We start from the raw sequence: 27,173 nt of genomic DNA on the forward strand, positions 1-27,173 counted from the left end.
ATACACACATGCACAGACAAAGATTACAGAGAACATACAGATTCTGTATCTAAGCCTGCCTGTCAGATTAAAGACCTCTCAATGTGAGTCTTAGCAAGAAAACAACACAGAACATACTCAGTCTCTCTCGCTCTCTCTCTCTCTCTCGTTCTGTCTTTCTCCTTTTCTCTGGCTCTACTCTCAGACACATAACTGTCAGTAAATAGTCCATTGATGTGGGATCTTCCTCAGAAACTCCTCCAGATGTGCCTCAGTCAACATATCTGATGCTGTAGCATCTGAGTCTGCAAAGCAAGTCGGCCCATTTATGTATGTTACCGTTACAGGGCAGGTCGCTTGATTTCTGAAATGCACAAATGAACACGCAGCTCAGTGTGTGTCTTTTATAACTAACAGATTCCAGTAGTGTGTGATTATGAAGTACAGTGCCGTGAAAAAGTGCTGGTCTCCATCCTGAATTAGTCATTCTGACGTGGATTTTCTTTCCTAATTCTGTTTAAGCATTAGCTTATGGACAGACGAGGTTAATAGTTCTCTGATCCAGCACAGTATTTGTCTTTTTCAATAGTTTTTACTCCTGTTTTGATTGTTGTTATTATCATCATCCAGTGTCGACCTAAGGAGGATGGGTTCCCCTTTTTGAGTCTTTGTTCCTCTCAAGGTTTCTTCCTCTTGACCCGAGGGAGTTTTTCCTTGCCAGTGGCTTGCTCAAAAGATGCTCGGACCCAGATCTTTGTAAAGTTACTTTGTGACAACTTTTTTGTGACTTTTTTGTGTCACTTTTAACTAGAGCTGGGCAATGTGACAATATTTTATCATATTGTGATAAATGTTGTTATCGTATGCATATCGAGGATACTGTTAGTGCAGCTTCAGGTTTCATTACAAACAGTGTAATTAGACTGGTAGTAGTTGAATGGTAGTTTTAAAGATTACTACTTTGCGTCGCTACTGAGGTTTTTAGTCTGTTATTACATGTATTTTGGCAGGCTGGCTAATTCTAAGAAAATTCACCAATATTCCTACGGTTATCAATTTGCAGATAATGGCTTTTTTCTGTGGTTCATTGTTACATTGATGTATTACAACTATGGATTTCCCCACATCTTCTTTTTTTGAAACCTTGTGCCTTGTATGATAAAATTCAATATGAGTGAGATACATCAGGGTTGACAGCAATAAAGCATTGCTATGTTTATTAAGCTGAATCTCATCAATCACATTAAGTGGATTTGTTGAGTACCTAAGAAGGTTGTTACTTTTCCATAGTGATCTGCATATAGGGTAAAGGTACTACATAAATAAACCATATATTTTGTTCCTTTTTGTGTGTGATTTGTTTCTCTTGGGCAATATTACATCACAGCCTAAAAAGTATAAAATAACAGAAAATCAGAAATCAAAAAGGCACTGTACACAGTCACTGAGATCTGACCAAACATATCACATATGATTCCAGCATTATTAAGGTATTTATGGGTAATAAATGGGTATAAAAAATATTTTTATAATATAAAGCTGAGGGACAGTACAGTAAAGGAGACTGTATAATAGATTACACTGTTCACAAATGGACTCTATGAAGCACATCTCCCACTGATGGAAGCGAGATTCATGCAAACCACGGTGCTATTTTTAACCTGCTGACGTTCAATCCTGGACCATTGTTTCTGCTGAGAAGGAAAAAAAAAAGTGATACCAGCGGGACTAAATGAACTAACTGGCTGTAGTCACATTCACAAGAGATGCTTAAATCTTCAACACAACCAACCACCTACAACTACAAATGTCATTTCAATGTTAAATTATCAGCTTAATATTAATGAAGAAACAAATAAGAAAGATATTGTCCAGCTTTCCTTACTTAAAGAAAAATGCCACTCCCATATTCCAATAATTCAGCTCATTTAAGCACACACAAATGCTGCGCGTTACCACCCACGCAAAACCATCTAAATTAATAGAACTGCACCATAGCAACACAGCAAGCACTCTTCAGTATTAACTTGCCAGTCTCTTAATAACAAATAACACACAGCCCCTGATGCCCTCTTGTCCTGCACTCTTCCTCTCCATTTGAATGTGGGCAGAGTGGAGCACTAGATTTCCATCAGACGTGTCAATACCCGCTGGATTCCCTCCGGAGGCAGGGAAAAGGTGATGGGAAAGGGTGAGTCTAGGGACCCCGTAAGTGCTGTCAGGTCATTCACCGTACACAAATGGAGTTAGAAGGGCTGCCAGAAACCCCTCCAACCCCCGCTGAGACCAACTACCCTGCACATATGGGCACAGTAACAGTCATAGAAGACAGAAGTACCTCCGCCCAGGAAAAAAAGTCCTGTGTCATAACAGGATCAGTAAGCAGCACTAAGAAAACTAGGGGTGCGTCCCAATTGCGTACTAATAGGTAATACTAACTAGTTTTTATAATGTGTGTAAGATTTCATATAGGTTAAAATGTCAACATCGAGTATACTCAAATGCATATAATAACGGCAGATAATGATGCATAAAAGCACCGTTAGTACAAAAGAGGATAGTGTTAATATTTTTGTGCACTAACCTGTCAAACCTGCAATATTCAGATTAGTATATAGCTAGTATGTATGGGATGCAGTCTTGGGCTGTGTAAGCATCAAGTAGAATAGAATTAGTTGAAAGTTGGCCCAGATTTGTATTCGTATCGAGTATATAAAATAGTGTCCTCAATATTTTGACAATTGTTCCCCCATCTGATGTGTGTTCGTCCATTTTGTTTGAACACCCCTTTTGTGGGCACTGCCGCCGCGGTTAAGAAGGCTGGTACGTGTAGCAATCTGTGTTTTCATAACTACCAGAGTGATGGTGATGTGCTGTTCTCCCGAAGTCATCATATTTTAGTGGTTCTAGTTGGCTGGGTGTATTTTGGAAATGGCCTGTTTTCCATTCCCGTTTTGATTATGTCAGGAGAGGTAGGTATGGCCTTAGTCACCAAAAAGGTCAGTGTGGAGTTACATTGATGCAGTGCAGGTATATCGCATTGTGTGGTTGTAGTAGTGTCCACATGGAGCTGGTGGCAGTAAGCATGCATCAACAGTGCCACTGGGGCTATGTATGGCCCTAGTCACAGGGAGGCCAGTGTGGTTCTACAGTTATGAAATGAGCTTGGAAGGGAGTGGGTCTGGCACACCAGACCCTGTTGAGCCTATCAGAGGTGTCGTGGGCTTAATTTAGCGAAACACTGACAAAAGGAGGTGCCTACCTAATGACCCCTGTGAAGAGCTTACAATGTAATGAGTGATTAGAATATGAGAGAAGGGAATGGACTGTGTAACCCCAAGTATTAGGAGAATGATTTCCTTCCATCCTTTTCTAAAGAGGACACAACAGTGTTTGAGACTCATGGTATGTCGATTCCATGTTCTTAGCTCTGAACTGATTATTCAACTATGCCAAGACAAATTTGACATTCTAGGGTCATCAAACACAGAAACCGTGAATCCATCAGGATCAGCTTGTTACTACAGGAGAGACCATCATTCACTCCTGATTTATTGCAAAGGTAGAATTTTAATCAGTGTTGCTTTTCGTTCGTTTGTATCACATTGTTATTTATTGAATAATCAAGTTTAACCATAGCAGCCCACATGAAAACATTGTCACATACTTTCATTTACTGCTGGTTTAAATAATTTAAATACCACAGAAACCAAATGATTATTAAAAACCACAGCCTGATTGACTAGCTCACTGATTAACAGAGGGCTGTTTTTCTTTCAGGTGAGCATCTAGATTTGTTTTAGAGGCACAAGCCTCTGCACTGAAGATGGAGAGAGAGCGATGGAGAGGGAAAGAAGGGGGAGGGCTCTTGTTTTAGAAGCAGCACTTAAGGTTTATTCTGCTTGCATCTTTCATTATTCTATCAAGATTCCTTCTCTGGGTGAAGAAACAAACATGCTCCTTTCCATCCATTTTAATGAGACTGAATTCTCCCCAGCTCATGATCTAAAAACTCACAGCACTGACGAACTGGGCCTACGATGTATTAAAGCTTATGATGCATGTATTAAGCAGTGCGAGCTTAATGCTGACACAAGCATGGCACTGGTAGCTGACAGTAGCTCGGAGGACCTGTAAGACCCTAAGTACTTTTCAAAACACGGTTTAGCATTTACACGAAGTGCCTGGTGATGGCAAACACAAAAAGTCATTTCCTCCCTTCACTGATCTTCTCTCCCTGCCTGCCAGCCGGCTCTCCACTCCGCAAGCTTATAAACGCAGTAACGCTGTATAACAATAATGCATCTTATCATGGGAGCAGGATTAACAAACTTTGGCTGCATATAAGCATGAACCGCCAACTGCCCTCGGAGAGCTCTAACCACAAGCACAAGATGGAGAATACAGATTTCATTCACCTACAGCAACAGCGACTGTAAACAATCAGCAGCTCTATCTCAAGATGCTGTCTTTTCACTGGTAATAGATTAATATAAACAAGCAATCTGGATGGAAGTTTTGCCAACTCGGATGTGATCAACTGGCAAGCAAAAGTAAAGGTAAAGCCGCCCCAGTTTTTCAAAGCTTCATTGCCAGCTACTTAAAGTTCTGCAATGATATCTGGAGCTGCTACAGTTCCCCTGTGGAAATGAGTGGAGTGGAATCTCTTTTGTAATCATGTTACATCCTCCTGAAACACTGACTGAGCACTAAAAACCCTTCTCCTCTCAGAACCACAGCATATTTCCCACAGATGTTCACCTCAGAGCTTTCCCAACAGAGAATCTACTCAGCAGGGCAGTACTGGCTTTATTTCCTATGGAAAAAAAAGAGCAAAAGAGGTTTCTACAGGCTTACCTTTGCTGTTCCAGGAAGCAGCAGCCAAGGCTAAGACATCACCTACAGAAGCAGAAAGAAAGATTAGCTTGATTCCTGTTTAGACACACCCCCACACTCTCTCGCCCTTTCTCCCATCCTCTTGCTCTCTCACTTTCACACACACACACACACACACACACACACACACACACACACAGCAGAAGCTAGGTAAATGACTGTTCCTGTGTTCTGACTGGCAAAAAAAAAAATCTTGTTTGTTTCTCTTAACTATGAAAGAGGCCTTGACCGCAAGCCTTTTGCTTCATGTTTTGAAAAAAAAAAAAAAAAAAAAAAAAAAAAAGTCTTTTCATGTCACTCAGGAATCTAGCCCTCGCTTCAAGGATGCACTCTTATAGAATGTTTAATTCTCTGTGTGATAAAGACTTTCAGTTCCTATACTGACAGAGTGCTTGGCTCAGGGAGACCTGAAAGTAAGACTTGATTTAAAAAAAATAATAATAATAAAAAAAGAGCAGCTATATCTTCAGGTTTCATCTGCCATGGAAAAACAAGCAGGACAATCAAGTAAATGACAAGTTGAGCTGCAGACCTTATTTATTACTTTTTTTTTCCTCTTTTGCAAAGTAAACCAGGACTATAATGTAACGATGTATTATTTTCTTGCTGGGTCCGGACTAAGCAAACCAAACTACAAGTATAAACAGACCCTAAGACTTCAGTGGCAGAGTCAGTTCCATAAGTTTAAACTGAGCAGCCATGATGTTCTCAGAAATGTGTGTTGTGTAATTTGCAAAAACAATAACATGTCGTCGTATTGACCACCCCTCTGGCCCACATATAGGCCCTTAGGCTTTAAGGGTTTAACACATACATAAGTTCTTGATGAAGAAGTCTGTGAGCATGTTGTTAGTTTGTCACACAAGAGAGAACATTGCTCTCAAATCAAAGTGCGGTACAGCTCGGCATTTCACAGCAGGCTAAAGCAGAACTTCTAAAAGTGGACTGGGACAGGGGCCAGGCTCGCAGCGCACCCACAGGCTGGCGAAAGGAGGCTGGCTGCCCACAGGCTCGGCCGGCTCTGCGTAATAAGGGCCTCTTCAGACGCTGGTCATGCCGTGCTGCTTCTCTGTTCTCATTAAGAGGCCTGTCAGTCAGCGCACTGTTGGACCTGCGCATGCTGGAGTGGGAGCTTACTCCACCATCACGGCCACATAATGACGCCCAGCATCATGAAGTGGGAAGAGGAATTAATGAATTGCAAATGTCTCCAAATTAATATGTTTAAAAGGGTGCAGCCGACGTCCATAAATCTTCCGCCTCTGTGGCAGCAAGTAATTGCACCTCCTTTGCCCCCATTATTTAAGGTCGTATGGATGCGGGGGCATGAATATGGATCAAATCACAATATGGGTGAACTTTGTACCTTCTTGACTGACGGCCCTGACTTGTGTGTAGAAACGCCTCTCTTGACCTGTGTTTTTGTTCACCTTTAGCAGGCGTACCGCTCGGGTGTGCATGCATTGTAATTCTAGTTATAATAAAGTGGAGGTGGTGGAGCTGGAGAGCAACCATGGTTCAGCTATATTGATTGGACGCAGTCATTGACTTGAGGGTTCTTGACAATGGAACTATGTTGTCTATGTTCAGCTTGAGGGGTTCTTGTTGTTAGTGACGTCCCCTCCTTCTTATCACAAAATTACTAGGGGTGTATTGTTACACTCCCAGTAACTACACTTACATGAATATCAGTGGTTCAGTATTAGTCTGACTGAAACCCTAACGAACAAATGCATGATCATTTAAAAATGATAATTTGGGGCAGATATTCTACATTCATCTTTATCTTTAAAGAACCTGATGTTTTTTTCCCACCCATTACAGCCTCAGAAAACTAAATACTGTGATACATTTTGTGATTCGTATGTGAAAATGTCAAGCATTACCTACTCACAGTCACTGCATAATATATAGTGGTTGCAAATTTTTTTCTAATTAGTTAGTAAATAATGGGCCTTATTAACTCAAAATTTTGAATGTCACAGTGTTCAGATGCCATGTTGGACACCATGTCAAACACCATGTCTTGGAACTGGGGCCTGTACCAACTTGTGACTTGACTCAGATCCTGAATGCCAACACTTAAGACCTACTTGCAACTCGACTCCACTTTGTCAAGCAATATAAATATCATTAGTATCAACGGCAAACACTGGCATTACCATAACCTCTTAAAAAGCTAATATCACATTGCTGTGTATTTATAATTTACCAGAATATAAATGAACTAAATCACCACAATAGGAATTCTTAAAAGTAAATAGCTAATCACTTTAAATATTAAATGCAGAGATTCACATCAACTCAATGCAATGATTAATAAAGGCATCAACAGGTCTACCACATGAACTACAAAAATCTACTGGAAACACTGCACTGCATACTACATGCTTCTGATAAGTGTAACCATTCTAAATTGCCTTTTCATGGTGGAAATGGATGAAAATGTATCCATATGGCTGAGGGCTTAAGCAAGCTCCCCAGTGGAGAATCCATATGTTAAGAGCAGGCTACACAGGTCTGTCTGATACTAATATCAATGCCCCCTGGTACTGTGCTTCAGCTTTAAAGGTAGACATGATCTTTCTTTTTGTAGTAATATACCTCTTAACCAACTGTTCATGAAAGGAAGCAGGACATTTATTGCAGTCAGTGAGGCATAAAATATTCCCCTGCTAATCTAAAGTGAGTTGATTATATATCACAAATAAATAAATAAAATCACAACCCTGAACCCCTACTCATAATGTACCAATGCAGTAGAATCATCATCAAACCACACATGCACAGACCTGATCGAACAGTCATACTTTCAATAGAGTCCAATTATACAAACCCAATGCTGGCATTGCATCCCTCTTGATTAGATATCAGCGGTTTATGTATTGCTACTGGAGGACTATACAATAGTCTATTTTGACAAAATTGACACATACCAACCTTTCCATAGGCTATTAAATTATTTAATAATATGCAATTATTACCACAGAGCCGCAACTAAGCATGGTATTAAATATTGCATGACCAAGGGGTTTATATTCTCCACACATGCCCAGTTTCTGCATTAGAAACTACCAAACTAAACACGCCAAGGCTGAACAATTCAGGCGTCCTATATAAATCAAGCTGCACAGACAGTGATGCATGTTTTTCCCTTTTAGCCACAAATTAAACCTAGTTAACCACAGTAAGATAATAATAATATAGCCATAAAGAATACAGAACAAATGTATGTTAGCCCAATTACAGAGCGTGTTGAACACCAACCAGTGTGCGGTACCTGCATAAACTGCATAGCAGCTGCCCCTTATGTCATTATTTTGTTAATTATTAGAAATACTCCAGTTCCTTTTACTAAACATTGAAATTAAACATTGAAAAAATATTTTCATATTTTAAATGAAGCTGCCCCCCCTCCCCCCTTAGAAAAACAAAACATTATTGGGCATCGTCTTTAAGTACCATATTTTCCCCACATTACCCATTCATAATTACAGCATAACCCACAGCAGTCACTATAAAATTCACAGTAGAATAGGCCTTAAGATTATTAACTGATGCAATTTAGGACATCATAGTGTTCACACCCAGTTCTGAGAACACCATGGGAACACACCTGAACATATGTACTCCTGTGATTTGACTCCAATGCCAAAGAGTTCAGGTGTCCTTTCTAAATTAAGTAGCACAAACAGAATCAGTAAGTGCATGTTATTTCTTAAAGCCTTAAATTAAACTCAGACAACCATAGCAAAAATACTTAAGAACAGAACCATGAAGGAAGTTTTATTTGTCACAGTTTTAGGAAACATGCAGATACAAAACAGCAGTTTCCCCAGCAAGTTCAACTATGGCAGCCATTTGATTTCAGACACAACTATTAATACAGAATTGCAGACAACGCCACGGGCCTCTGCGCTGCAGTGGGCGGACTTGCTTTCAGACTCAAGGTTCACAGCTTTTGATAAATACATGGCACAGCCAACTTAACGCTTTCTCACATCCTTCCATCTTAGACTAGAGTCCTTCACAGCCCATTAAGCCATCCACTTTAGTGAAGGTCAGGCTGGGAGATGCCAGAGGGAGCCATAAAGCCCAGTCCACGCAGCAGCAGGGGCGAGTTGGTCCGGAGACACTCAGCGCTGAACACTTTACACATTTCACTTCATTTCAACTCGATTTCATTTCATGCATGACTGCACATTTTGTCCTTTTCGCTTCATGCATAAGAAAACATTACGTTTATTTCTGTTTAATTTGACCTGTGTTGATGACCAAACAAAAGGTTTGCAGCCTGAGTGCTGGCAGAACCTAGGAAATAGAATCGAGCGATTTGTCGCTGGCCACAAACGTACACTCCGGGATTATTGATGCAGCGAGAGACCGGAGTACGCGCATACTTGCAGGCTCGGTCTGAAAGGAAAGTGAAAAATGGCTCACTTCTGGTTTGCTCTTCTTTCCTGTTATGTGTTCGTTTTCATATCATAATCTCTTCTCCAGCTTCTGTTTACACTGTGCGAACGTATCATGATGAACTGTCCTACAGAAATGGTGAAAATATATTTTTTACAGTACTATACATAGGGGTGGACAATAAGACAATATCTTATCGTACCATGATCAATGTTATTGTGGTACACAACAGGCTTATGAGTATATTGTGGGTATGAACACTGGTTAACTGCACATTTGTAATCAGTCCTACCTAACTGAATGGAGTGCAGCATATTTTGAGTAAAATTCATAGTACCCAGTATGGGAGAGTTTTTAAAAATGTTACACTGTTGGTGAATTTGGTTTACATGAAAAAACATTGCAACAAATATCATCTATGGTAAAAAAAATATATATCTTAAAACACTTTTTCCAGTTCACTCAGCTCTATACTGTACAGTAAAACACATTTCAGTTTCTGACACACAAGGTTCAGTTATAGTGCTGATGATAAGCGTGTGTATCTGTGTCACTTTCTGCATGCTTCTTTATATCTGCTCACTTGATAAAATCGCATCTCGCTGTCTCTCCCCATTTGTGTCCCCAGGTCACAATACGTCTGCATCTCTGTATCTCCATCCATCTAGCTTTCCCTCTACCTCCACCGTAAGCAAAAACTCGGAAATACATGCTCGTCAGCACCTCCATCTAATGCAATGGACCAGACCTCTTTTATTCTCCTGAGCTAAAGCTACATCAGTAGTCAGTTTGTCAGACTGGGGGAAAGTCTGACTTTTTAACGCATTGTATCAGCAGAAAAGGGAGTGAGGGATGGAGGGAGGTAGAGAGGAAAGTGAAAAGAAAAAAGAAAAAGGAAAAAAAAATGTTCACTATATCTCACCCGTAATTTTCCAATTGTGGCATGTGGGGCAAAAAGGAAATGGGATGGTTCCTCACTGCCAGACTTTCACATTATAAAATGTAATATGTAACAGTATCAGGAATGACATCATGGTATCCAACCAAACATGTGCTCCCTGCTCTGAGTCTGTTAATCATGGTTATAATACATTTCTCTGCTATCGCTAAAGGTTGCGATACAATATCAAGCTAGTCACAAAGTACAACGAAATGATGATCTTAAAAACACACTGGCTAAATACACGTTACTAATGAATACTGAGTATTCTGTGAAGGGTCCAGCAGGAGATTTACAACAATGCCAGAATCATAACAGTACTGGCAGATCTACTCTAGGTTGCACCCATGGCTGACATAGATGTGCAAAAGCACACACACACACACACACACAGACACAGCTTGTCTAGTCCCTGTATAGAAATACTGCCAATTGAACAGCACTCGCTACAACGGCCAAACATGAACCTACTGGCACCATGCCAACTTAGGCAGATAGGTTCCTCGGACTGAGTCTTGGTTTCTCCCAAGGTTTCTTCCTCTTAGTATGAGGGAGTTTTTCTTTGCCACTGTCGCTACCACCTCCATTGTGGTGCTTGCTCATAAGAGGCGTGGACGTGGATCTCTGTAAAGCTGCTTTGTGACATTTGTTGTGAAAGGCGGTATATAAATGCATTTTGAATAATGCCAGGCGTGGGCTAGAGGGGTATAAAGCGCCCAGCACTGAGCTGTGGACTTGGTAAGGTGAGGTGGTGATCATCCAACATCCTGATCTTACTACTTCTTTTGTCTCTGAATACAATCAAATCCTCACAGCAATGCTTAAAAAAGTCTTCCCTGGACAGTAGAGAAAGTTACTTCAAAAGCAAGATAAACTCTTTTTAATACATTTGATTTCTAAAGAAACAATGAATAAGCAGGTGTCCCAAAACGTTTGTCCATAGTGTATTAGACAGTGAAATGTTTTGTCATTTTGCCTCTTAACACCACCACAGTGGATTTGAAATGGAGCAATGTGAAAATGACTTTCAGCTTTAATTCAAGGGGTTTAAAAAAAATATATTCCGTTTTGGAATTGGACAAACTAACAGTTAGAAATATAAGGATTATTTGTAATACTTTAATGCAAATCCTTTGCTGTTAATGACTGCCTGAGGTCTGGTACCCATGGACATCACAAAATGCTGAGTTACTTCCCTTGAGACTCTTTTCCAGGTCTTTCTGTCTTCAGTTTTGTCTCCAGTAAGTGAAAAACATGGTAAGTTGGGTTGAGCTTTTTAACCCAGGTTTAAATTGAGCATGCAGGACCGATGAGCAGCTACTGCATGCGGGTTAGAGTAATACAAAATCTCTAACATTATAAAATGCTCATTTTGTCTAAATAGTACACAAAAAAAAACACAAAAAGAAACATCAGTTTAGTGTCTATCATAAATGAATAGTATCATTTTACAGAATTTGCATTTTGTTGAATTATTATCAAGCACAGTAATAAAATCACAACAAAATATCATTTTTAAAATGTAGGCTAACCAAAATCACACATCAGTCCAGAGTCATATGCTAAAAACAAACTCATTTTGCTGCAGTAGTGAAGGGTAAAGACATTCGAAATATTGGCATGGATATCAGACATTGGCATGGATCTACAATTCCCACAGCAGTACATCCCTAGCCTGAACTGTTCCAAAAGACAACCCCCCCCCCCCTCCAGCAAAACTAATTTTGAATCTATTGGCTGTAGTTGAATGGATGGATAAACATAACCACTCTGTAAGGCTCCCGATAGTTTAACATATCCATATGGCTGAAAGCCTAAGAGTGCTCTCCCAGTGGAGCATCCATATGTCAGGTTCTAACAGATTAAAAAAATAAAATTAAGCCACGCAGCTCTATATATAACCAAGAACATCACAGGTGTTTAGTTGAGTCAGGTGATACTACTGCTGTGAAGTGTGAAAATACAAATGCTATTGTGCAGCTAAACCACAACCATGAGAAAGCAGAGATATTTGTGTACACGACACCGCTTTCAGTACATAGATACCAGCCCTGCTGAATTAATCATTTTATGACTTATTTAGGTCTTGGACAAAGGCAGGATTAGTCAAGCGGGCAGAAAGAAACGGATTTCTTAGCCGCAAAAGGTCAAAAACCAATTAAAAGACAAATTTACTGAGAAATGAAAATGAAAATGAAAATACAGAGACAGAAAGATGAGTGGAACACATCCTCTTCTGTAACATCTGGTAAATGCTTGGAATTTTTTAAAGTATGGTCTAAAATGCAAGGTTCGGGTCATCCCTCCAAAACTAACACACCAGGTCATTCAGAAACAGCACCAAGGCAAAGTTCCTTGGTCGCCATGGACACCACTAAGAGAGCACACACACACATGCGCGTATGTGAAAAAACAAACGTTGTACTGTATCCTGTGGACATTGTTAAATTAGATTTGCACTGTTAGAATTAAAAAAAAAAAGCTCTGCAGAAAAGACATCCAAAAAGATCCATAAGACAAAGCTGGGGTGATTCATTAAAGTGTGCATAAAGCACTTTTGCCCTCATTAGAGTAAGGCCAAAGTAAATTCTCCCTTCACTTCACAGCCGAGACTTTCAATTTCTCCATTTAGCTGGAGGAGAAATCTAAATGCTGAGGGCTGTGCTGACTGTTGCACTAATTACAAGTGGACCTTGTCACTTTGACTTCATCAGTCTGTCATTAGTGAGTCATTACCAAACAGTTTGCGTCTAATTTGCGATCTGTCAACACGTGCCCGTAACGCTGCTCAGGTTCTGTAAAAGGCCGTCTGCTGCTGACATGTCCCAGCACGGATCAGCGAGGGGCGAGGCGCGACTGGAGGGAGGAGTCCGCCAGGTTATTTGCTGCCAGAGCAGGAGTTAGCCTGAGGAAAAAGAAAGAAAGAAAGAAAGAAAAGCCCTTCTCTTTGTGTTAAATAAGGCCCTGATGCTTGGGTGCTAACATCTGTTGTAAGCGCCAGCAGAGTGAGTCATTATTGCTGCTCAAAGCATGTCTTTGCGCATCTCTTAACAACCAAACAGCGTCTACCTCCAATTAAACCCCAGCTCTGACTGATGGCAGAAGCTACGAGGAGAAAAAGGATGACTTAATGTTAAGAAACGTGAAGGAAAAGGGTAAAGATAATGAGGTAGGAGAGGCAGGGAAAACAGTGTGAATTGGATTCTTGATGGAGTCAGTGAGCAGGGGAATGAGATGGAATAGTGAGGAAAATTAAGTTTTTCCTCACCAAGAAGCTGGTGGAGGGTCCTGCTCATATCAACTGGAGTCTTATTACTTCTTTTTATGGGCAGCAGGAAAAACCAATTAACTCAACAGCTGGAGACAGGAGAGGCGTAGGAGGAGGATGGCCATGGAGTGTGTGTGTGTGTGTGTGTGTGTGTGTGTGTGTGTGTGTGTGTGTGTGTGTGTGTGTGTGTGTGGTGACTACATAGCATACGATTGAGTCACATAACAAACCCAGACAACGCACAGACTCAAAATAGCAATGGTCACAATTTGTTTAAAGGGCTATCATTTAAATTAATTTTGAATACAATAATTTCAGATTAGATTCTTTTGGATTTTGTGCTACCTACGGTGTGTACAGTTCAATGATGTTATAAGGAGTGTTTCAGCCTAGACTGCTTTTTAAATGAGATGCAATTTAGGCATAATTTAATACTCTTGATTTAGGAAGAAAATGAATTAGCAGGTGTCCCAATACTTTTATTAATTTAGTCTATATAGACAGTGAACTACAGAATTACAAAACTAAAGTGCAGACTTTCAGCTTTAATCTGAGGGGTTCAGTCCTTCGGTTTTCACAGGCTGACAAACTAATTGGACAAACTAACACAATTGTAACTGTAAGGACCATTTGTAAAGTTTTTTTTTATTATTATTTTTTTAATGCACAGTAAGGTACAGTACAGGGAAGACAATCAGCATGGAGATCGTTTACTTGTACAAGCTGCAGTCACACGAGGAGTCTGCGGTCACATTTTAGTGAGCAAAATGACATTTATTTCAATGGGAAGTTTAGTGTACAAAACAAGTTAGGTGAACTTCCAACATGTGAATTCGTGTCCTGCTTTGGTTGCACTGATCATGAACATGACAGTTTCTACACCACTGGCAGTTAACATTACAGACAGGATCAGGGCTGGGCAATATGGTGAAAAGTATTTTTCGACAGATTCTTAAAAACTGCTGTTTAAAAATACTCTACTGCTGTACTTAATTCAGTCAAACCAGCCTAATTACACTGCTTATGAAATGTGCAGCTGATCAGTTTTCTTGCGCACTGACGACACCCTCGATATGCTTCTGTGAATTTACTGCCTGGGTTACTTCCTCAGCTGAAAGGAGCTGGTCCTCGAATCACCCACTGCCCCAAACCACGGCTTTTAGACAAAGGTTTATACCAAATCGCAGCATGAGGTACTGGGCGATAGTGAGTATATGATGGCCTGGAATAATTATATTTACTTTTGTGTTTTTCTGATTATAGCAGGGCCTCTAGCTAGCTTGCTAGTAGTTCAGTTAGGTGTGGAAGAGCTGCACCTAGCTTGAAGCTTTTTTGCTGTGAATGGGGGAGCAACCTGAATCGTAAATGTTCAGCTTGACTAACACAAGCAACCAGATTCATTTTAATAAATAGAAATTAAAATGGTCAAAATGAATAGTTGCTTTTTGGTTGTCATTTTGCTCAAAAGTCAAACACGAATCTGAGAGAAAAAATAAACTACATAGAAAACTGTAGCTCTTTACACAATGCCAGTTCTACATCAGTACTACATATTTCCCTTACTCTGTAAACGTCTGGTGCTCAGCAGGGACTGCGGTGTCTGCAGGTATTTGTTTCAAATTGCTAGGCAATTCTGCAGATGTGCTCTGCTAACAAACAAGAAAAACAGGAGTCCTGGGTTGTGTTTGAAAGAAATTCCAGTAGACACAATAGTCATTGATGGATGGAGTAAGCACGCATAAACATAGCTCAGGAGTTGGTCACCAAGAAACAATATGACCTCAAATCTAACAGCCAGCAGTGTGTTTACAAGAGCCAGCCGCACACCACTGTATTGTATAAGTAACTCTTTCCCAGCCCTGGAGCATATATTTCATAACTATAGACGGAAATGTATAAAAAGTATAAGAGTTTGAGGAGTCGAGTTTTTCATAAGAGAACACCGAGCAATTCTTTACCAAATCATTTCCCTCTGCAGAGAGGGCGAAAAAGAAAATGTTCAATTCCTATATAGCATAATCTCGTGTGCATGTTGAACAGCTGCAGCTTAAATTACTGCAATTGCTTACTGATGGCAGGCTGCAGATGTTCTGTTGTTTATGAGAGCATAACAGCCAAAAAAAAAAAATATCAAGACGCAGCAAGCCCATGGCCAACAATGAAGCGCAGACTGTCGTGGTATAGAAGATCCTGAATAATTCATTTCTGGCTGTCTGCCTCAAGACTCACCCTGACTTAGTGAGCTCTTAGTTGGGAGGTGCCTCCCTTGACAAACCCCTAACCTCAGTCAGAGCATAGAACCCAGTTCTCGTCATTAGTCATTTCTAATCTTTGAGAGAAATTCATTCAGAACCCAAAGCTCACATTTGACCCTGGTGTTTGACCCTGTCACTCTGTAACTCTGTAAATCTGTTACTTCCTGTAAAATGAACTCAAAAGGAGAGATGATTGTTTTTTAGGATGGAACTACAGACCCTGCAGGAGGCAGACAGACTAAGAAGCAGAGGATAATGAAAATCCACACCATCTTTGACCAGTGAGGAGGTTAGGTACCACATCCTTTCGTTTAAAGGCTTCTTGAGAGATGGGTTTTGCATGTACAGCTTCATGTTTCCACATCAACATCTGGCATCTACTGCTATTGTCACAACTGCTTTTAGATGCTAGGCCTCCACTGAACACATTTAATTTCGATTAGTGTCACTGTGAACGGCAATCTTGTGCACTACAAGTTAATTGGTACATTCAGATGGCATGTGTTTCATGGTTTAGCTGGTAGTCCTGCTGGCAGGCAGTGGGGGATGTTTTTCCAATCCTCACAATAGCCAGGATTATGGAAGACTTGCTCAAGACTTGCTTATTGCTTCCTGAGAGCTTCTTTAGAGACTAGCAGGTAGAGCTGCTGCTCGTGGCTGAATCCTGAAACTGTAACACTGCACTGGGATAATTAGTGGGCCCTGTTGTTGAATTAACCCGAATCAAACCTGAGTGGAAGAAATTAGAAATACCGTATGAAGAGTGCATGAAGCTGCAGTGTCAATTGGGGTCAAAAGAATCGGAAACTTTGTACAATGACGAAGCTAGAGAATACAATGACACCACTAAGGACTTTGTGAGTGGGTAGAGGAGATGGATATAAATGAGAAAAGGAAACACAAAAGGAGAATATGAGAGCAGGGAGAGCAGCCAGGCTTATGAGGGGGTTGTCAGCAAAAAGCTCTCTTTGTTGGCAGTAGTCCCTGTTCGGTCGCCGGTCTCACTGTGCTACACTATCATTAGCTAGAGAATAGAGGCCAGAATCCATGGCAAACTGCCTCTCTCTCCAAATAAAGACGGCGCAATAGATTTGAGTTCTACGTTGAGCAGATTCAATTAAATGACTTCTGGATCCTTGCTTTGCTTGCGCAAATCTTTCAAGGGTCCATATCGGAGGCCCAATGCTGTCCACAGTTATGTAGTCCCTATTCATGTATAGGTTTAAAGGAGCAATATCTTAAAAAAGATGCAGTGACAAATCTAGCCCTTTTAATTCTAAAATTGAAACCATTACACTACATTAGAGAACACATACATGACTAAGTGAATGTTATTTTTTTATCCATTAAAATTTCCCATACACTAACAATATTCAGTCAGAACATTAAGAGCACACGCCTAACATTGTGTAGGTCCCACTTGTGCCGGCATAACACCTCTGACCTGTCGGGGCAAAGACTTGACAAAACCTCTGAAGGTGTCCTGTGGTATCTAGCACCAAGACGTTAGAAGCAGATCCTTTAAGTCCTAAATTACACTGCCTCAACCACTACATTGCAAGGTGGAGTCTCCATGAACCAGATGCCTGATCAGATTGAGATCTAGAAATTCTGGAGGCTAAATCAACACATTAACCTCAATATCTTCAGTGTGGCAGGACAGATCATCCTCCTGAAAAAGGCAGCTGCCATTAGGAAACAGCATTCCAATGAAGGGGTGTACTTGATCTACAACAACATCTGGTTCAGGTGGTACATGCTAAAGAAACATCTACATGAATGCCAAGACCCAAGGTTTCCCAATGCATCACACTGCCTCTGCCGGCTTGCCATGTTCTTGGTGCCATCCACACAGGTGAACCGCTAAGAGGAAATGGACTTCATGAGTCATGAGGAAAAGGTGCATTTCTGTAAGAAGGGAAGGAGGTCACAGTTAGAATGCCATGTTTACACTGATGATACAACCTGCACAGTAATAGAGACAATATAAAACACGCAAAGAAAAGAAAGTATTCCTGTCACTGATACTTACACCTATTACACCCCACAATAAATTAAAGATCTCTACATGACTGCAGATTAGATCTTTTGTACTCCACTCACCCACCTGATAAGATTGATCCCTGAGGTTCGAAGCTAGATCTCTGTGAAGCTACTTTGTGACACGTCCTTGGTTAAAAGCACTATATAAATAAACCTGACTTGACTTGAAGCAGTAAACATTTAATATCACCACACTGGTAGCTGATGAATTCTCCCCCCCTCTGGAGAAAAACACAACTGATGGGGTAGTCACACACCCATGGTGATGCCTTCTGTTTAGGCCTCCACCACATCCACCAAGGCTTGATCTCATACTGTGGGACTGCTATTATTATTAATGGCACAGGCTTATAGCCAGATTGCACTCTGACCAAGACACATTAGTGTCTGTATGCTAGTGACAGACATGCTAGTAGCTGGTATCAACACAGGAACTGACTGGTCAGGTTTACAGACCTGTGCACATGGCATTTCCAATGCCTTAAATGTTAATATTTACATTTTTGTATGTTTAGGGATGAAAATGTATCTACGTACAGGCTAACATAACCTGCTTACATGTATGCATTTGAATAGTCTTTTATAATAGACTACTGCAGTGACATTCCTGCATATAAAGTCCCCCGCCCCTCTCTGCAATCTGTAAGTGACTGCTTAAAGCAGAAATCCTTAAAATAAGATGCTTTAAGTAATTATTAGAAAATTGCTAAAACAGCAATTCCGATTGCATGTTTATAGGGAACTTTATATGGAAATACACTGTAATGTAATGTACTACAAAACATCCTATGTGAAAATCAGTCACAATGAATACAGAAAAGGTCTTTAAGATCTACTTTTCTTTGTCTCAGAAGAAATGAAGCAGATCTCATTGTTGTGTTAACAGAAGAGAAAGATGAGCTTAACATAAGCATTTCACTGCAGGACATTTTGGAGACAAACCCTCCTACACTGACAGACAGCTGGAAGATTTCTGATGTAGAAAACAGCCAGAAAAAGAATCAAGTATGAGGATGAGATCTTGTACTTTTTACAGGTAATCTGTAGGCCCAATCTTTTCTTAATCTGTTTCTCAGTCAAATTTAGAAATGGGGAAAGTCTCACACTCCTTTCAAAATAAACCCCTTTCACATGTATCCGGATATATTCAAAGAGGTTTTTTCCCCTCTTAATTTCCAGCAGCGTTCCTGAAAATCTCTCAATTCGTAACCACACAAAACAACTTGAGCGCTCAGGTGATCATGCCAACACAGCAAGAGGCTACTAATTACTCGCAAAGTTTGAGGCCACATTTCTCAAAAAGCAAGTGTAATGACCAAAATAGACCTAAACACAGTGCAAAGCAAACACTGGCAACAGCACTGTCTCTAAATTCTGATCAAGCATAAAAGAGTTGCATTTTTTTTAATCCTAGCACAAGACATTGTGTGTAATTAAAAAAACAAAAACAAAAAAAAAATGTTAGTCACAACTAGCATGTGCAAGTTAACATTGTGAGCTCATTGTTGCATCACTGCATATTGCCAGTCCACATGAAAACACAGCCATGATGTTTTTTCAATGACCTTCAATGAGATGCTAACTTGCGCATGCTACCTTTGTAGCCATGATTTAGCAACAAGTAACAATTTTGGCATTTAGTTCCAAGATTAAAAATTGTGGTGCTGTGAACCATTTAAAATAACAATAGTGATGCATATATAGTATTCGTTTTGGCTTTTTTATTTTCTTAACGATAGCTGGACCTTCAACAAAGTTTGAAAGACTGTGACTATGTGTAAAAGAAGTAAAGAAGAAGTAAAAGAAATTAAAAAGAGTGTTACGAATATGTCTGAGGAAGCTCCTACGTTTGGTAAAGGCAACTCCTGCTGTTCATTCTGGTACTGCGCTCTTTATTTTACCCTTTGTTTTGAAAAACACAACTTGCCACAGCATTTCTCAACTCCTCACCTCTGGATTCTGATGTGGCCTACGGACAGAAAGGAAAAACAGTGCAGTAATCTAAAGATTTTCTGATCCAAACCAGAAACTACAAGCACAGCTCACAACAAAACATTTCACGTGGTGTGCTGGGGTACATTCCCTCACTCTGAATGCCATTTTCTATTTAATTCCTTTAAACTTGCATCCTCCGTGTGTACGTTGGACACTTTCCTCTGAGCAAATATCCAAAGGCTATGCAAAGGTTTCCCTGCAACAGGCTATGCCATCAAAAACACAGGCATTAAAGCGACTGAATCCCTTAAGACTGCCTGCAAGTCGTCCAGTTTTACAATTCAATTCTCACATCAGCCCGTTTTCTTAGCAGCAGAGTTCCATGATTTAATAATGTACAGCACGAGGGTCAACAGATGCCGCTTCCGATAAACATTCACTGTGGTACCGGCCACTGTGGACTGCCTACTACAAGAGAGAAACGGAGTGAGAAAAAGGTGCCAAAAAAAGTGCACTTCAAGCACTTATCCACCTAAGAGGAGTTGACAAAGGCCTCCATTCTTCTCATGCCTAAGACAAGCCCCCTCTCTCGAGCAAGTTGGGCTGAGGGGTTAAGCTCTGGAGTCGAGGGGACAATAAGTCAGTATGCACGCACACACACATACTGGATCAATGGTACCATTGTTGAGTTCACTGGTTTGAGGCACCAGACACTGAGCTGAAAAACCTTTAACACAGTCGATTAAAAAAGTAAATAAATAAAAGAACAGGCTTTTATCAGTGGTGGGTATCAGGTGATGCTGTAAATGGTTTTCTGGGAAGCATTAGCCACAGAAATAGGTTAAATGCAAATTTGAGGTTTAACTGTGCGGGAAGATGCGCACACACACACACTCAGCTTCAGGTCCCTTACATACTGTAGATCTGATTCTTCTAGAAGAGCTCATTCTTCTTGCATTGGACATTAAACTGCACATTAAAACCTTGAAATGTGTAAAAATAAATAAATAAATAAAGTTATATATTTATTATTATTATTATTATTATTATTATTGTCGTCAGTCGTCACAGCATTTCACTACTAGCTACACCGCAAACCTTGATTTGATTCATTTCATCTGCTCTATTAAAATGCAATAAAATTACCCTAGTGCTGTTCATTTTTTTAAATACCAACCTACCCGAAGACATCTGATAAAGATTAGTCATTTGGCTAAATCTGTCACATTGATATCAGGACAAATGATGCTGATTAGTGTGTACTGCACCTGTTACATAAACACAGCAAAGTTAAATGTCAGAGTACGGAAAAAAAATAATACCGGATGGAAGTACAAACTACAGGCTGGAGGTTTAAAAGAGTTCGTCTTCCCCCAGCTGTCAGAGCAGTGCTCAGGCCCAGCCTGGCATATTTCACATTAGAGCAACTCCCTTCAGGTTTTAATCAGATTCATCGCAGTGACTTGGTGGAACCGCGCCACAGAAAAGCGGCTGTTGGACGACCTCCCATAACCCTGGCCTTGGGTTGGAGTTGGCAAGCGTTCCATCCTGTCATTGACAACAGCTCCTGCTTGTAGAAGAGTTATTACTACTGCACGGAGCTCTGGCAGGACCAAAGAGAGCAAACTGTAGCAGATGTGAGTCAATGTCAAAGTAAAACTCGGAAACTGTGTTGTCTGCTGAGCCAAATGTACACGATTAAGTACACAGTTTTTTGTGTTTTGTTTTTGAAAAGTTCGAACCCTCTAAAGGGTCTGTTATATAAACCAAGGAATTCACTTTCAGTTTATTATTCTGTTTTTGGTAATGGGCCAACATACGCTAGACTGGGTGGCCACTAGTGTTGCTAAAAATAAATATATAAATTTATTTATTTATCAACACATTTTTTTCTAGAGGTGGTTACAAATATATATATTTATATTATATATATATTTTATATACAGTAGAGTCAATACCTTTCCAAGCACTGATTGTAACCTTTAGGACAAACCATAGGGCTAAACATTGGAGAAAAAAATTAATAAATAAAATAATTGTTGCTGGATATCATCATGATATTAGAAATGATCACTTATCACAATTGGCTCTGAATTTCAGATAGGATGTGCCTTACATATAGATTTTTTTTCTTTGTGCAAGTAATCAGAAACTATAATCAGCATTTGTCTTTATACCAAAAATACACAGATTAATTGTGTGCAAAGCAAAGTTCAGGGATCCCTCTGCTAATATTGCAATATAGTATTTTTATCATATAGAGCCCAACCCTAACTGATGACTTGACATTGGCTGGAAATTACTATTACGGTTTTATTAAAAGCGCTCTAGTCACGGGTCCTGCAGAATTAAATTTTTTAATGGTTCTTTGCCTGGTTAAAGGACTTCTCTGAATGGTGAAAAACCTTTTGTTATTGTTTTCACGAACAACATTTAAAGAAATTGTTCCATGAAGCACCAAAAAGAGTTTAACTCTTGTTACAAGTTAAAGAACCCTTTTTCAATACTATATAGACCTCGGTTTGCTTCAGCGTGTGTTTCAATACTGTTAGAATTTCTTCACCATGTGGAAGCACAGCACACTGCTACATTATACAAGTGGTCACACACAACGTTAGAAGAAAAAAGCACTGTGAGGGATCATCTTTTCAACCTGAACGCTGATACAGATTGTATCATAGCAACACAGAGTACAGACTTCAACTACAGACTGCTAGAAAGGTCAAACTAGCCAAATGCAATTCTGCATTTATAATTAGTGCTTTTATCAATTATTATTTATCACGTTACCTTGTTAACATGCATTCATTTATAAACAGTATTTTATTATTTATACACAAACAGAAGAAGGAAAAAAACGTTTAATGGTAGTCCATTTTTGAGCATTTCTATTGGTCCAATTATTATGAGTGACACTACGTAAAGAACAACTGCCAGATTATGTCAAATAAAATTATGTATTAAAAAAAAAAAAAAAAAAAGACATTTTTGCATGAACGGCAGTCCTGGAGTGAAAATGATTATCCTATTTAGCATTTTTACAGACCAGTACATAAAGATACAGTACAGTACAGACTGGGGTCACTGGAGCACAGTGGAGCACACTGTTACTCTAACATTAGACACAGCTTCATCCCCGCCAATAACCGAGTAACATAAGCTTCTGGATAAATAAAGACTCTTAAACCAGTTTAAAATAAACACATACATTACAAACAGATACAACGACATCTCTTCACCACAGCCACCACTATCTATTCAGAGAATCGCTATTAGAAATGTGAAAAGGGTCGTGAAATGCCTTAGAAAGAAAGTGGTGGCAAAATGGCCTCACAGGGGTTTTAAAACATGGTTCCCATGACTGTTTTGTACTTGTAATTGAATTGAGCGTTACATAATCCCTGCCTATTGTAATAATCGTCAGACCTTTTGAACATTCTTCTTTCGCTACTGTATTAAATATTTAAGCACCAAAAGCACTGAATGACAGACTCTAGCCACCGTTATGACACTCGCACAGCTGGGACGCAAGAAAAAAAAGTTCAAAACCACAGGTCTGGATTTTTGTAATAATACAATATTCAATTTGCAAAACAGTGTTCTCTACTCTAGCTTAAATGTGTATAGGCCATAATGGACTGACCCCAGGAGACCCACATGCCTGTAGAGGTATTCACCATATGATTCTCACACTATCTACACATAGATACAGGGATTTGGAGGCCTAGAGGGATGCACTGCAGCTGCAGCTCACACCGTCCAGGGACAGTTAGCTATTGTGATAGAGGTACCGTGACAATTTTCAAACACACACACACATTAATTCCTTTTTCCCTGGCCACAGTTTTCAACCTGACTTTCGGCCAAAGAAGTTTTTTTTTTTGTGTGCTCTCCATCTCATTCTACTTTTAAATTCTAGCACCTGCTTCTCATACAAAGCAAATATTCTACATAATCTGGCTACAACAAAGCCCCTGACTAAACCCAGGTCTCTTAGGGCAGCATGAGAGAGAAATCTCATTGTGAATGCAGCAAGATACAAAAGAGAAGTGAAGTATCCCATTACACACGCATATGCCTGTGAATGAGCAAGAAGCTGAGGAGCCAATCCTGTATTTGTTCAAAGGAGAACTGAAACAAAGACCCTTGTTCAGTGCTGTTCTTTACAAAGAGGAGTTATGATGTGACCAAAAGAACACACCTTTCTTCCTTAATCAACATCGAACATGCACAAACCTTAAAACACACACATACACACACACAGCCCTGAAAAGATATGAACCCACGACTAAAATCCACAGAAAGTTCATACCTCATAAACACATACGAACATTACTGTTACAAGTCAAACGTATTCCATTTAATATGTAAATGCATGTAAAAATATGCAGAACCTCCAGCCTCTCCCTATATAATTAATGGCTAGTGCTGCCGGACAACAAAATAAGTTCCTTTAAACTGTAAAAGATTAAACAAAATATTCATAGCTTCAGGTGCTCTCTCCACTGAAGGCACCACCGTTAAGCACCCATTAAAGCTCTAGATGGCAAGGCTAAATCCCATTTGTTTACACAGTTCCAATTAAATGGATCCATTAGGGCAAACTAAAATAGAGAAAACTAAGTGAGGCGGCCAGCAACAGAGTGCACAACTAAGCTGGCAATCCAAGCCCAGCGATGCACAATGCCAGTTTGGGAAGATGGTCTGTTTTGCTTGTATCATGTGCTAAGCAGAGCGGTTAATGCACTGAAACAGGATTGTAGTTTTCCAAGTGAGCGGGCTGACAGAAATTTGCTTCTGTAGCTCCTAAACTAGAATTCTGACTCAGTGCTATGGCATCTACAAAATGGGTTTAGCTTTGGTGAAGACTGAAGCTCTGGACAAAAACAAATGTCATATCACAAGAGCTTGTTAAAAGAAGCATCATAGCTTCTAGTGATGCACAAAGATACTGGATTCGTATCTGTATTGGCAGATGTTGGCATAAGAAATGATTGGTTTTAGACAGATGTTTAAATCTGACTGATTTTTCGAAATAGTACATTTACGGTTCTCTGGAAGAGCCAGATATGTAGGGGACACTGGGTTAGCACATTAAAATGTCAGTGTTCTACTGATTTTATTTGCATTTGGAACTCCTATAAATGTTAGAATTCTTCTTAATGCCAAACCAGCTATATTTTGTCATAATTTTATCTGTCCATCTGCATCTGCCTTAACACATATACACGTTTACACAAAAAAATGGATCAGCCTAGGATAGTTTCATATTGCTATATAGAGAACAAATACACTCTGAATAAACTAAATTACACTCCCGTGTGGCTTATTTGTATCTTATTTGAGGTCTCAAAAGATCAGCAAATGTTTTCAAGCACATTACAATTATAAAATTATAGATGCATGATTATATCAGAATCACACATCCATAATTATCCATAAACTGATATTTAAATATATTTAATAAACACCAGAGGAGCAGTATGTTTATGTGATGCTGGCACAGTGGGCTAAAATATTCATATTCATATTAAAGCTCTACAGAACCAAGTACTATATTTTTCTGTAATAATAATCCTGCTAAGGTAATGGCTAGATAGCCCTAATTCCTGAGCTTCATCAGAAACAACCATTTATCTGGGCAGTCAGTGTTACATGCTTACAAGAATATATTTTTTTAAATACTAAAATCATTCTTAAGAGCCGCTGTGATGCAAAAACCTTCAAATCTCCAAAAACGGTATATTTACAAGAGAGGACAAATGGAATGGAAATCAGGCAGAAAGGCTTTATTGGTCATTTTGGAGTGTTTCTTTTGGTACACTAATTACAAAATTTTACACAATGTGAAGAACAAATGTCAGGTTCAATTATGTCAAAACATGACTGTAACAATCTGTAACACAGTTACCAATAGATGGTTTGGTTAATTAATGCTGCATTCAATTATATCAGATTCAGATGACATCTAAAACCAGTCTGCCTAACCCAAACATCAGCTAGCCTAATTATCTGAAAACAGGAAATTTGTGATATTTTTCATCATACTTGTTTGCATGTATTGTCATATTACACAGTGCTTTTACAAGCAAAAGCAGGCCTGTTATTGTTGGGCCCGTCATTATAAGAGTGTTATCAACTTATTGTACAATAAATGGACATGACCTCAATCATTTTTGCTGATCTTGGTAATGCGCATTGTGTTTACTAAGTGAGAAAAGCCCATTGATATAAATGAGCCAGTTTATTGACTTTGTTTAAAAACAGCAGGTTATTTCATTTATGTTTTATTTATTTTGCATGTTTAAGCATTGCTTAAATTCCAATCACAGGTAAAATTGTTTAATAATTAAAAGTTTATTGCTCTTTAAAAGGGTGTAATTTAATTCTTATGCCATTATATTATCATTGTTATATCAGTGATATAAAACGTCTTTATAATATCTTATAATACGGACAATAATATTGTTGCAAATCACTGCAATGATTTCTGTGAATAATGAATTCTGTGAATTTTTATTGCCAAGATGAATAGTTATTTTAAAAATTTAAAAATATATAATAATAAATAAAAACCTTACCAGATGCCCAAGACCTCTGCACTGTATATCACCAGGGAAAAGCATATGAGTTGATAAAAATGAATAATAATAAAATAAAAAGACAGCTGCACCCCCAAAAAATGAATACTCCTTAGTGAAGTTGAAAGGCTCACATCATAAATGAAAGAAAAGAACTCAAACGCTGCTTTAGACCATAAGAGAAGACAAATATAGTCTACCAAAAATACAATCTTGCTCATAATGATATACTTCTGCACAAAGCCTGTCCCTCAGGCTCATGATAAGTACATCTTGACAGTCATTGCTAATGGACATTCTCGGCAGACAGTAGTGCAACGCTAGATGCTAATTAAGGGACAAATGAAGGGATAAAAAAAAAAAAAGCCTTAAAAGAATCTTAGCCGCACTTATGATTTATTCTTTTTGTAGACATGTCCATCTTCCTTTCCTCTCCTGGACATTTTCTCTGGGTGATGAAACAAACATATGCTATTTCATACATTTTAATGAGACAGAAGACATGATCTAAGAACACCCAAGGCTGATGAAAATTGGGGGAAATGATGAGCAAGCATGTCACAACAGCTGTGTATCGTCAGTGTGCCCAGCAAAACTTCACATTGTCGAAATGGTGACTTTATGTAAAAAAGGTCGAGGAGACTACAGGCCAGAGGATGTGGAACCCTGCTTAGCACCTCAAAACAGTCCACCATGCTGTCCTAATTAGATTAGATTAATGTAAAAAAAACTTCTAATTTAATATATGTACAAGTTTGGGTCATTGGTCCAGTCACCAGAAATGAAATGAACACTATATTGCACTAAAATGCATCTGCCACACTTGCAAGGTGTGCAGGAGGGTGCATGATGTTGGGATGTTT

The 27,173-nt window shown here is 39.3% G+C and overlaps 1 protein-coding gene across 2 annotated transcripts in view; it reads right to left on the reverse strand.

Annotated features, from left to right (window-relative positions):
- Nucleotides 1-27,173, reverse strand: part of ndst2b (N-deacetylase/N-sulfotransferase (heparan glucosaminyl) 2b) — a 71,777-nt gene that overhangs the window by 38,775 nt on the left and 5,829 nt on the right. For both annotated transcript variants that reach the window (XM_072667459.1, XM_072667461.1), the window contains exon 2: nt 4,837-4,878. The gene's annotated coding sequence lies outside the window, so the exon portion shown is untranslated. The remainder of the gene's footprint in view (nt 1-4,836; nt 4,879-27,173) is intronic.

Source organism: Salminus brasiliensis, chromosome 22 (genome assembly GCF_030463535.1).
Source record: "Salminus brasiliensis chromosome 22, fSalBra1.hap2, whole genome shotgun sequence".
NCBI classification, from domain to species: Eukaryota; Metazoa; Chordata; class Actinopteri; order Characiformes; family Bryconidae; genus Salminus; species Salminus brasiliensis.